Raw genomic sequence first — 9252 nt, 5'->3', positions numbered from 1 at the left:
GAAAAAAGACAGTTACAAAAACACACAAAAGAACCCATTCATATGGGTGCTTACTGTATTTTGCTACAAATGTAGAAAGCATCGAGCTAAAGGTTTCAAGATACATAACATTCTGAAAATATATCTTAAGCATAAAAACTGTACTCAAGTTGCAAAAATAAGGTTTTACTTTTTTTAAAACATTTGATCTGAGCTCAAAGTAATGAAATAATGAACGCCAATGATTTTCACATCAGTTTAACTCACATTAGAACGATAGCTGTAAAAATGATTTTTTTCCCTTTTTTTGGTGAGAGGAACTGATTAAAGTCAGCTGCAGAAACTTAGCAGTTGAAGAGGTCAACAGCATATACAATGCATTGCATCCAAATCTGCATCGGACCTGCTTTATCCTGGGCATAAACTATTTCAAGAATCATAATTTATCATTCTCCAACAAGAAGTTAAGCCAGAAGAAACAAAAATGATAAAAGGAAAGATTATTTCAATCAGGGCTCTTTTGCCACTTAACTCCTTTAGGAAACCGTTTCACTAGTGCAAAAGCAATATCATTTACCTGAAAGATCGTTAAGTGTCACAATTGAAAAACACTCATACAAAACTATTTCCTTTTTTCTTTAAAAAGTGCCACATACTGTACTTTTTGTACTAAAAAAAATAAACTAATGAAAGACCGTTTGTCTCCATCTCTTGTCGATGAGAAAAGGCCAAAGTGATTCTTTGATCCCAACTCGAAATGGTGTTCGCTGGCCAATGCCCAGAGTCTCTAATTTGGAGCAATCAAGTTGAGCATTTCTCCGACAGGGAGCTCCTAAGACTGGGCTGTCAGTGATAGGTCTTAAGTGACTATTAGGAAGGTTAAAGGCATCTGCAATGGCACGTACCATTTCATATTTGGTTATTTGTTCATTGCCAGAGCAGTGGAAAGTGCCTTTGATTGTAGGATCCAACATCCTCTTCTCTGCCAGCTGCCGGCAAACACTGGCAACATCCTTAACGTTTGTGGGGAACCTTTGCTGCCAATGGTCCATATTAGCAGATTTGTTGCTGAATTGAACTTTATCAAACATGACAGTGACAGCACTTTCTTCCAGTGTTTCAACGTCGCCATACAAAACAGGGATTCGCAGGACTGCTGCACCAGCATTGTTTTCCAAGACAGCTCTTTCTCCTTCCAGTTTTGTTTTACCGTACAAATTTAGTGGATTTGGTGTGTCCTCTTCAGTATAAGGTGGATTTGTTCCAACAAATACATAATCTGAGCTAATGTAAATCAGAAATGCTCCAATTCCCGTTGCTTCCTTGCTAAATTTCCGGAAGCATCCACGTTAAGTTGAGCAGCAGCATCTGGTTGATTCTCTACAACATCTGGCCGTCTTTCTGCTGCATGATGCACTATGACATGGGGCTGAAAATCCTGAATGATATCATGAACTGCATGAGTATCCAAAAGATTGACTTGTTCAAATCTAGGTCGAGCTCTACTGTATCCACAGCCAACTGCATGCCAGTTGTTCTGCTCAAACTCTTTGTACACAGCTCTGCCAAGTAGGCCAGTGGCACCAGTAATCAAAGCACGCCTATGAGGGACATTAACATCCTCCTCCACCAGCTGGCAGCTCCTGGGGACGAAGTGGATGGTCAGCTCCTTCTCCCGCCCCACCATCCCCGCGGCCGTGGCGGCGCCGCCGGCCTCCAGCCTCAGCTCCGGACCCGTTCCGGTCCCGCGCGGCTCACTTCCCCCCGGGCTCAGGACCAGCCCCCAAATGACAATTCTACCTAAATTAAACGACTTATTTAGTGTCTTACTTATCAAACTTTGAAAAAAATTAACTAAATGATCTAGAAAAAATTGCATATAAAGTCATATAGAAAAACAAAGTCAAGAATATCTAGAGATTTAATGAAGAAAATGCAAAAGAAGATGATGTAACCTTACCAGATCTAATTATATTATAAAGCATCAGTTATCAAAACTGTCTGGTATTGTTTAAGAAATAGAGTGGTGGATCATTGCAATAGACTAGTTGTAATAGCAGGAAATGATTATGGTAATCTTCTGTTTGATAAACCCAAAGATTATAGTGTCTCTTTCTTCACTAAAAACATTTGGGAAAATTGGAAGTTAATATGGTAGAAACTTGGATTAGAACAACATCATTCTCCCTACACCAAGATAAGATCAAAATGGATACAAGATTTAGATAAAAGATAATATTATAAGCAAACTCAGACATCAAGGAATAGTTTATCTGTCAGATCTATGGAAAGAAAGCAGTGTATGACCAAGGAAGCAATGGAGAACATCATTAAAAACAAATTAGATAATTTTGAGGACATTAAATTAAAAAGCTTTTGCACAAGCAGAACCACTGTAACCAAGATCCATAGAAATGTAGTAAGTTGGGAAATGAATTTTTACAATTAGTATTTCTGACAAAGGACATATTTTTAAAATATACAGAGAACTGAGTCAAATTTATAAAAAAAGTCAATCCCCGATTGATAAATGGTCAAAGAATATGCAAAGGCAATTTACAGATGAGGAAACCAAATTGATCCATATTCATATGAAAAGTTGTTCAAAATCATTACTGATTAGAGAAGAATATGGTGCAATTCAACTACTCAGTGCTAATGAATCTACATTTATTAATGATAGGAATATGATCCTACAGACATGGGTTGAACACTTCCATAGTGCTCTTAATAGATCATCATCAATCAATGCAGAAGTCACTGAATGTTTTTCTCAAATTGAAGTCAATAGGTCACTAGGTGAAGTTCCAACTGAAAAAGAAGTTTTGAATGCCATTAGGCTCCTTTCAAGAGGCAAAGCCCCTGGTGCTGATTCTATTCCAGCTGAGATCAAAAAGGCGTGGTGTCCTTTACTCATCCAAACACATGACAGTCATTAAGTTTAGAGTACCCATCTCGGATGTTCACATGGACTTTTAGGGTCCAACCCATGGTAGAGCATTATGAGATTGTATTGGTAGGATATACTATAATTTGTCTCAAACATGTTGATGAAATTTTAGTCTAATTTGATAATGAAGGACAAGAACCAGCCAGTGTGTGTGTGTGTGTGTGTGTGTGTGTGTGTGTGTGTGTGTGTGTGTATGTACAACTATATGGGTCAGTATATAAAGTGTTGGCATGAAGTCAAAAATACTTGAGTTCAAATGTGACCTCATTTATTAGTTGTGTGATCCAGGCAAGGCTTTAATTTTTTTTTCTTAATCTACTCGAGAAAGAAATGGCAAAATATGCCAATATTTTTGCCAAGAAAAGCATATGTTTTGTCCATGGATTCATGAAGAATCACATATAAATGACATGAATAACCACCAAGCTATATAAATGTATGTTTGTAGCTATATACATATATCTATCAATATATATATTGTTCATTCTTTATTTTCAGAGGTACATGACATCATGGGGTAATATCTTGATTTGTATGTGAAATGGATTTAGATGAGGCAGACATTCCCAAAGTCAGCAGCCTTATCTTTCTTCCAGTTATCAAAGTATAGTGAAAAGTTCAAAGTCAAGACTACTGGTGATAATCTAAATATTGCAGTGAATGAATTTGGCATACTTGATGTCTGACCAAACTTTACACACTCTGCAGCAAGAATAAGGTGAATTTTCCTAGATTTTATTCATGGAGATGGTGAGATAAAATCAAATAAGACTAAATATGTTACTGTTGAGTATTTGATTAATGTCTAACTGATCTTAACCCTATTTTGGGGATTTTCTTGTCTTAGATAATCAAGTAGTTTAGCATTTCCTTCTCTAGCTCATTTTGCAGATGAAGAATTTCTTCTGCAGATGTAGGTTAAACAGGATGAAGCGACTTACTAGGGTCACACAGAAAATAAGTGTTGAAGCTAGATTTGAACTCAAGAATATGAGTTTTCCTGACTTCAAACTTTGTGCTCTATCAGTTAACTGCCCTGTTGTAAGTTTATCTAGTTTAGTTCAACCTAACTAGAACATGTCTTTAAAGGCTAAACAGAGATGGTTTTCTTTTCTTTTTTCATTTTTCTTTTTTTTCAAATCATGAGATATAAGGAACTTTTTGAATTTAGAAGTTATTTGACTAACTATATGTTTAAAAAATCACTGTAAAAACTGAGTGAAAAATAAGAATGATTCTTTGATTAGATATAGCTTCATAACTAAAATATCCTAGCAATAACAAACAGTAATTTATCCAATGAAAGTTGAAAAGTTACCTTTAGGGTTAGGCAATTCCCTGAACTTTGGTAAATCAAAGTTTTGATATCTATTGTCTTTGTTGGCTAGTAGATTCATAATTAAGAAAAAAATCACTTTAGGAGAAGGAGAACTGATTAGATTTATGGTAGACATTAATCAGGGAATCCTTATTTAATATCAGTTATTATAATATAGGTAAGAGTTGATAAGGATTATCTCCATTTCATTAGAAGTAGAGAATAAGTCAGATTCAAGATATATCAAGGAATGACAAGATTTTTACAACAATGCATAGGCTGAGTGAAGAAAAAGAAGGAGTCAAAGGTAATGGTCCAATTTTAAATGTAGATAATTGAAAATATGATGCTGCCAGTTAATTCAATATCAATTAAGTGATAATGTAATTTAGGAGACTTTATAATCTGGGACTTGAATCAAATAGCACAGTATTATCTGAAAATAGAAACATTTTAAGAGCCAGTAAATTCACCTTCCATTTTGAATCTATTCAGGTTATGAAATTGGGAAATATCTTTGGACAACATATATCTTCCTCTTTTATACTTTCCTTGATATTATTGTAGAAAACATTGTCGGAAAAAAAAAACATATCTACTGTTGACTCTAAGCCAGGAATTTTTTTTTAGGTTTTTGCAAGGCAATGAGGCTAAGTGGCTTGCCCAAGGCCACACAGCTAGGTCATTATTAAGTGTCTGAGGCCGGATTTGGACTCAGGTACTCCTGACTATATGGTCAGTGTTCTATCTACTGCGCCACCTAGCTGCCCTAAGCCAGGAATTTTTAATGTTCAAATTTGTATAGGAATTTATTAGGAGTCATTTCTTTAAAGGTACAGGTATTGCTCTGTGTGTTAGTATTTGTATATGTGTGTGTGTGTGTGTGTGTGTGTGTGTGTGTGATCAATAGCATCAAAAATACAGCTGAATTCATTTGTTGTCTTCATGGTGAATTGTGAGATTGAAAATGTTGTTGGCAGTACATTATCTGCAGAACTCTAATTTATTCCCATCTCATATTTTCATTTAATATCTTCAAATTGACAAAGAGTATCCATAGAAAAATATAGAAACAATGCTAATAGTAAGCACATTATTTAATTCCACCTTGTTTATCAATTTTAGGAGTAGGGTGTTAGGATAGGATAAGTTAAAATTGTCCAGTCTTCCCCTCTTTAAATGATATCTAAAATGCTTCCTTACTCTTTTTTTGAACATTTCTTTTTTTGTTTTATTTAAGTCAATGGGGTTAAGTGACTTGGCCAAAGTCACACAGCTGGGTAATGATTAAATAAGTGTCTGAGGCCGGATTTGAATTCAGGTACTCCTGACTTCAAGGACAGTGCTCTATCCACTGTGCCACCTAGATGCCTCCCCTGGTCCCTTACTCTTTTTAAATTGCACATTGAACAAACATTTATTCTGCTTTTACTTTATCCAGTTGAACTGTTCTTCCTTCTTTTATTTTCTTAAGCACTATTGCCTGGTCCTCCATTAGAGCATCATTTATTAAGATGTTATTATTAAAATATAGTGATCCCATTGTAACAATTTAAGTAGATAAGTATAAAATTATTATTTTACTGGTATAATATATATATGTATTGGGGTGGCTAGGTGGCGCAGTGGATAAAGCACCGGCCCTGGAGTCAGGAGTACCTGGGTTCAAATCCGGTCTCAGACACTTTATAATTACCTAGCTGTGTGGCCTTGGGCAAGCCACTTAATCCCATTTGCCTTGCAAAAAAACCCTAAAGAAAGCCCCTATATATGTATTTACTTTTTGTCTTTTAATTTTAATTAAATTTATTATATTAATTGTATTAATATATTATAATTTGTTATATTAATATATTAACACACATCTATATGTTTATGAATGAAGATAGATATGGATGATATAGCTTCATATAATAGATATGAACATATAGAAAAATCCTCAAAATCTAAAAGTCTATATTATTATCTTTTTTGATGAAATCAAATTTGGAAAAAACCCAATAATTAATATCATAAAGCCACAATTAGACTGGTACATAAAAGCAATCCTTCATGTAAAAGAAGTAATTATCCAGTCTATATTTAGACAAATCAACCTTTAAGGAGGCAAGAATTTCTATGTAGTTAGATTTTTTTTATTATATTTTACATTTGGAGCACTCCAATTTTGAAAAATTTTTGAAGACGATTCATCTGAAAAGTAATAATAATTAGTTCTGATTGTACTTATGAAAATCACAAATATTTAATTTTTCTAACATATTAGGAATGTATATAGTGTGTTTATGCATCTATCTGCATGTATATATATATATATATATATATATATTAACATGAATCTATATAATGTATTCTTGATCACATATCAAGTTAATGGAAGGGACAAGGTTAAACTCCACATTTCCCAATTCTCTGTACATTTTCTATCAAAATATAATTTGTTCATTCTTTACTCATCCTGCCCTAGGCATTGACTTCCTATTTTCTTCTCAGTGCTCAACAAAACCGAGAAATGATTGTTTTTGCAGTACATAGAATGCTGGCAATGAATTCAGAAGCAATTGAATTTGAATCTGGCCTCAGATTTAGCACTTACTAGCTGTGCGACCTTGGATAAATCACATAACCTTTGATTGCTCCCCCCATCCAGTGGTATCTCCTATCATCCTGATTCATATCTGGCCTCTGAATGCAGATGGTTCTGGAGGAGAAAGTGAGGTTGGTGAATTAGCACAGCCCCCCCCCCCTTAAATCCAATTCATATACTTGTCATGACATCATACCCTAATGTCATTGTCTTCTTCAAGAATGAAGAACAAGCATTAGCAATGACTTCCTCCTACTACTTCCTCTACATACTGACATCTGAGAACATGACTTCAAATCCTAGCACACACTCTTATGAGTTGTATGGCCTCGAACAACTCACTTATCCTTGTATCTCATTGAAAATAATACTTTTAGACATGGTTACAGATTGTGTTGATCTGCTCCTTCCTGATGTGGGGCACAGGTTCTGGTTCCTGGAATACAAGATCCTGGAGGTGAATGTGAAACTCTTCCTCAGGTAAACCCATGGGGAATCTTTGAAAGGAGGGACTCCTCAGACCCTGATATCTCCCTGGAGTTACCCATACCCAGAAGATTGGATGGGAGGCCATGAGATTATGATAGATGACTTGGGCTATAACTGGAAAGCCAAGTTGAGCCTCATGTGTGGCCTGGTGAAGTTGAAACATTATGAAGAGGAGGATGACCTAGAAGTCATTGCTGAAGACTCCAGCTTACCTGCTTTGGGACTTAGAAAGAGTCTACAGACAAGAAACCTTTGCCTAGGATTCACATGTCAAAGGAAAAAGTTCATCAAATCCAATAGCCTTAGCTAATGAAGGAAATCTTATATATTAACTCTGAACATCTTCTATTCTTTTAAATTTAGTAAGGATAAAGAATGCAAACCTCTCAAACCCTGCTGGTTTGGGGCAGTCAAAATCTCAGAGCACTGAATAGGTTTTGCTGTTCTTGTGACCTTCAAATTAAAGAATTTAGGCGCACACTAGTAAGGAACTTTACAAGCCAGCCGTCCTTTACTTTGAAGGAACATTTTTACAATGACAGAACATAGCCAAATGTAGAGATTTGAGCAGAATAATTATTGCATAGCCAGGGTCCCATGATCAAGAATATGGGAAAATCTTGTCTGTTAAAATAGATTTCATCTTCAGTGACCAGTCCAATTAAATTAGATTTTTCTTACATGCATTGTCACTAGGGAGACTGTGAGCATGCTTTTTTTTTTATCATAACAGATATAAGGATTACAGATCATAATGACTGCTTAGATAAGACATTTTATCCCCTGCTCACAAAGAAACACTGAATTTGGACCAGGGCGTGCTTTGTTTGTAACATTTACAGAGTCAGATGAATAACCAACAAGGACTGATTTTTACAAGAGGACCCCGGTTTCTTCTGTGATGTTTGTTTCTGGATGCTCCATTATGATTCTGAAAGCAACAAACTGGGGGAGGCCCTGGAAATTTTAACTGATGACAACATAGGAACACTATCAAAAATTTTTGTTGAATTTCCAAGGTTGTTTTTGGTATGGTTTGAATATTTCTCAGAAATGTCACTTCCTGAAGGGTAGGAGCATCTTAGACATTAAAATTGGAAAGCAATCAGTTTTGCTATTTTGATAACCCATTTAGCTAAAAAAAAATTATCATTTGATAGATATTTTCCTTAAGCTTTTAAACATTTGAATATAAGATATATTAAATTCATCATAATCATTACTCTATATTTCCTTTCTTTCTTTGAGTTAACCATATAGTGAATTATTATAGGAAGCACATGATTCTAAATAATTATAGTAAGCACATGATTCTAATTCCTGTTTCTGTTTTAGACAGAGATTTCAAATTGCAAGAAATAAATTTAGACCCACTTAAGATTACTTCTGTGACCTAAGGAACTGAACCTCAAGAGAAAGCAAAGGTTACCATTTAAAAAAAAAAGTAAAAGAATTCTACTTGGGAATTTGGAACAATCATCAGAATCTGTTTAAGAAAAGTCCATCTTATATGTGTGAAAATAGTCTGGAATGAAATTTTTCCATCAGGCAGTTAAATTCAGTCATTTGAGTGTTCTAAGATATTCATCTCCTGGATTCTTGGATTCATCTCCTTGGATTCTCTTTGTACATAACTGGATTAATGCTTCAAATTTGCAATTTTTTTCTTAGTTTAGGTTATAAGATGTTTGGCTGGAAATACAATACAATACAATACGTTTTATTTTGCATATTGAAAAATGCTTTTAAAATTTATTTTGTTAACTATTTTTTAATTACGTATAAAACAACATTCTTTTTAAATTTGGGGTTTCAAATATTTCCCCCTCTAACACCTCTCCCAGTCCTTGAGAAGACAAGCAATATGATATCAATTATAGATGTGATGTCAAATAACACATATGTTCATATGAGTAATGTTACAAATAA

At 34.7% G+C, this 9252-nt stretch overlaps 2 pseudogenes; one reads left to right on the top strand and one right to left on the bottom strand.

The window, feature by feature from the left end:
- Nucleotides 1-656: 656 nt before the first annotated feature.
- LOC141512973 (methionine adenosyltransferase 2 subunit beta pseudogene) lies at nucleotides 657-1692 on the bottom strand (annotated as a pseudogene).
- Nucleotides 1693-7414: 5722 nt separating this feature from the next.
- Nucleotides 7415-8397, top strand: LOC141493459 (snRNA-activating protein complex subunit 3 pseudogene; annotated as a pseudogene).
- Nucleotides 8398-9252: the final 855 nt, after the last annotated feature.

The sequence above is a fragment of the Macrotis lagotis genome, chromosome 1 (assembly GCF_037893015.1).
Source record: "Macrotis lagotis isolate mMagLag1 chromosome 1, bilby.v1.9.chrom.fasta, whole genome shotgun sequence".
In the NCBI taxonomy this organism is placed as follows: Eukaryota; Metazoa; Chordata; class Mammalia; order Peramelemorphia; family Peramelidae; genus Macrotis; species Macrotis lagotis.
Note: the sequence above shows the minus strand (reverse complement) of the source record. Positions and strands in the feature narration are given on the sequence as shown.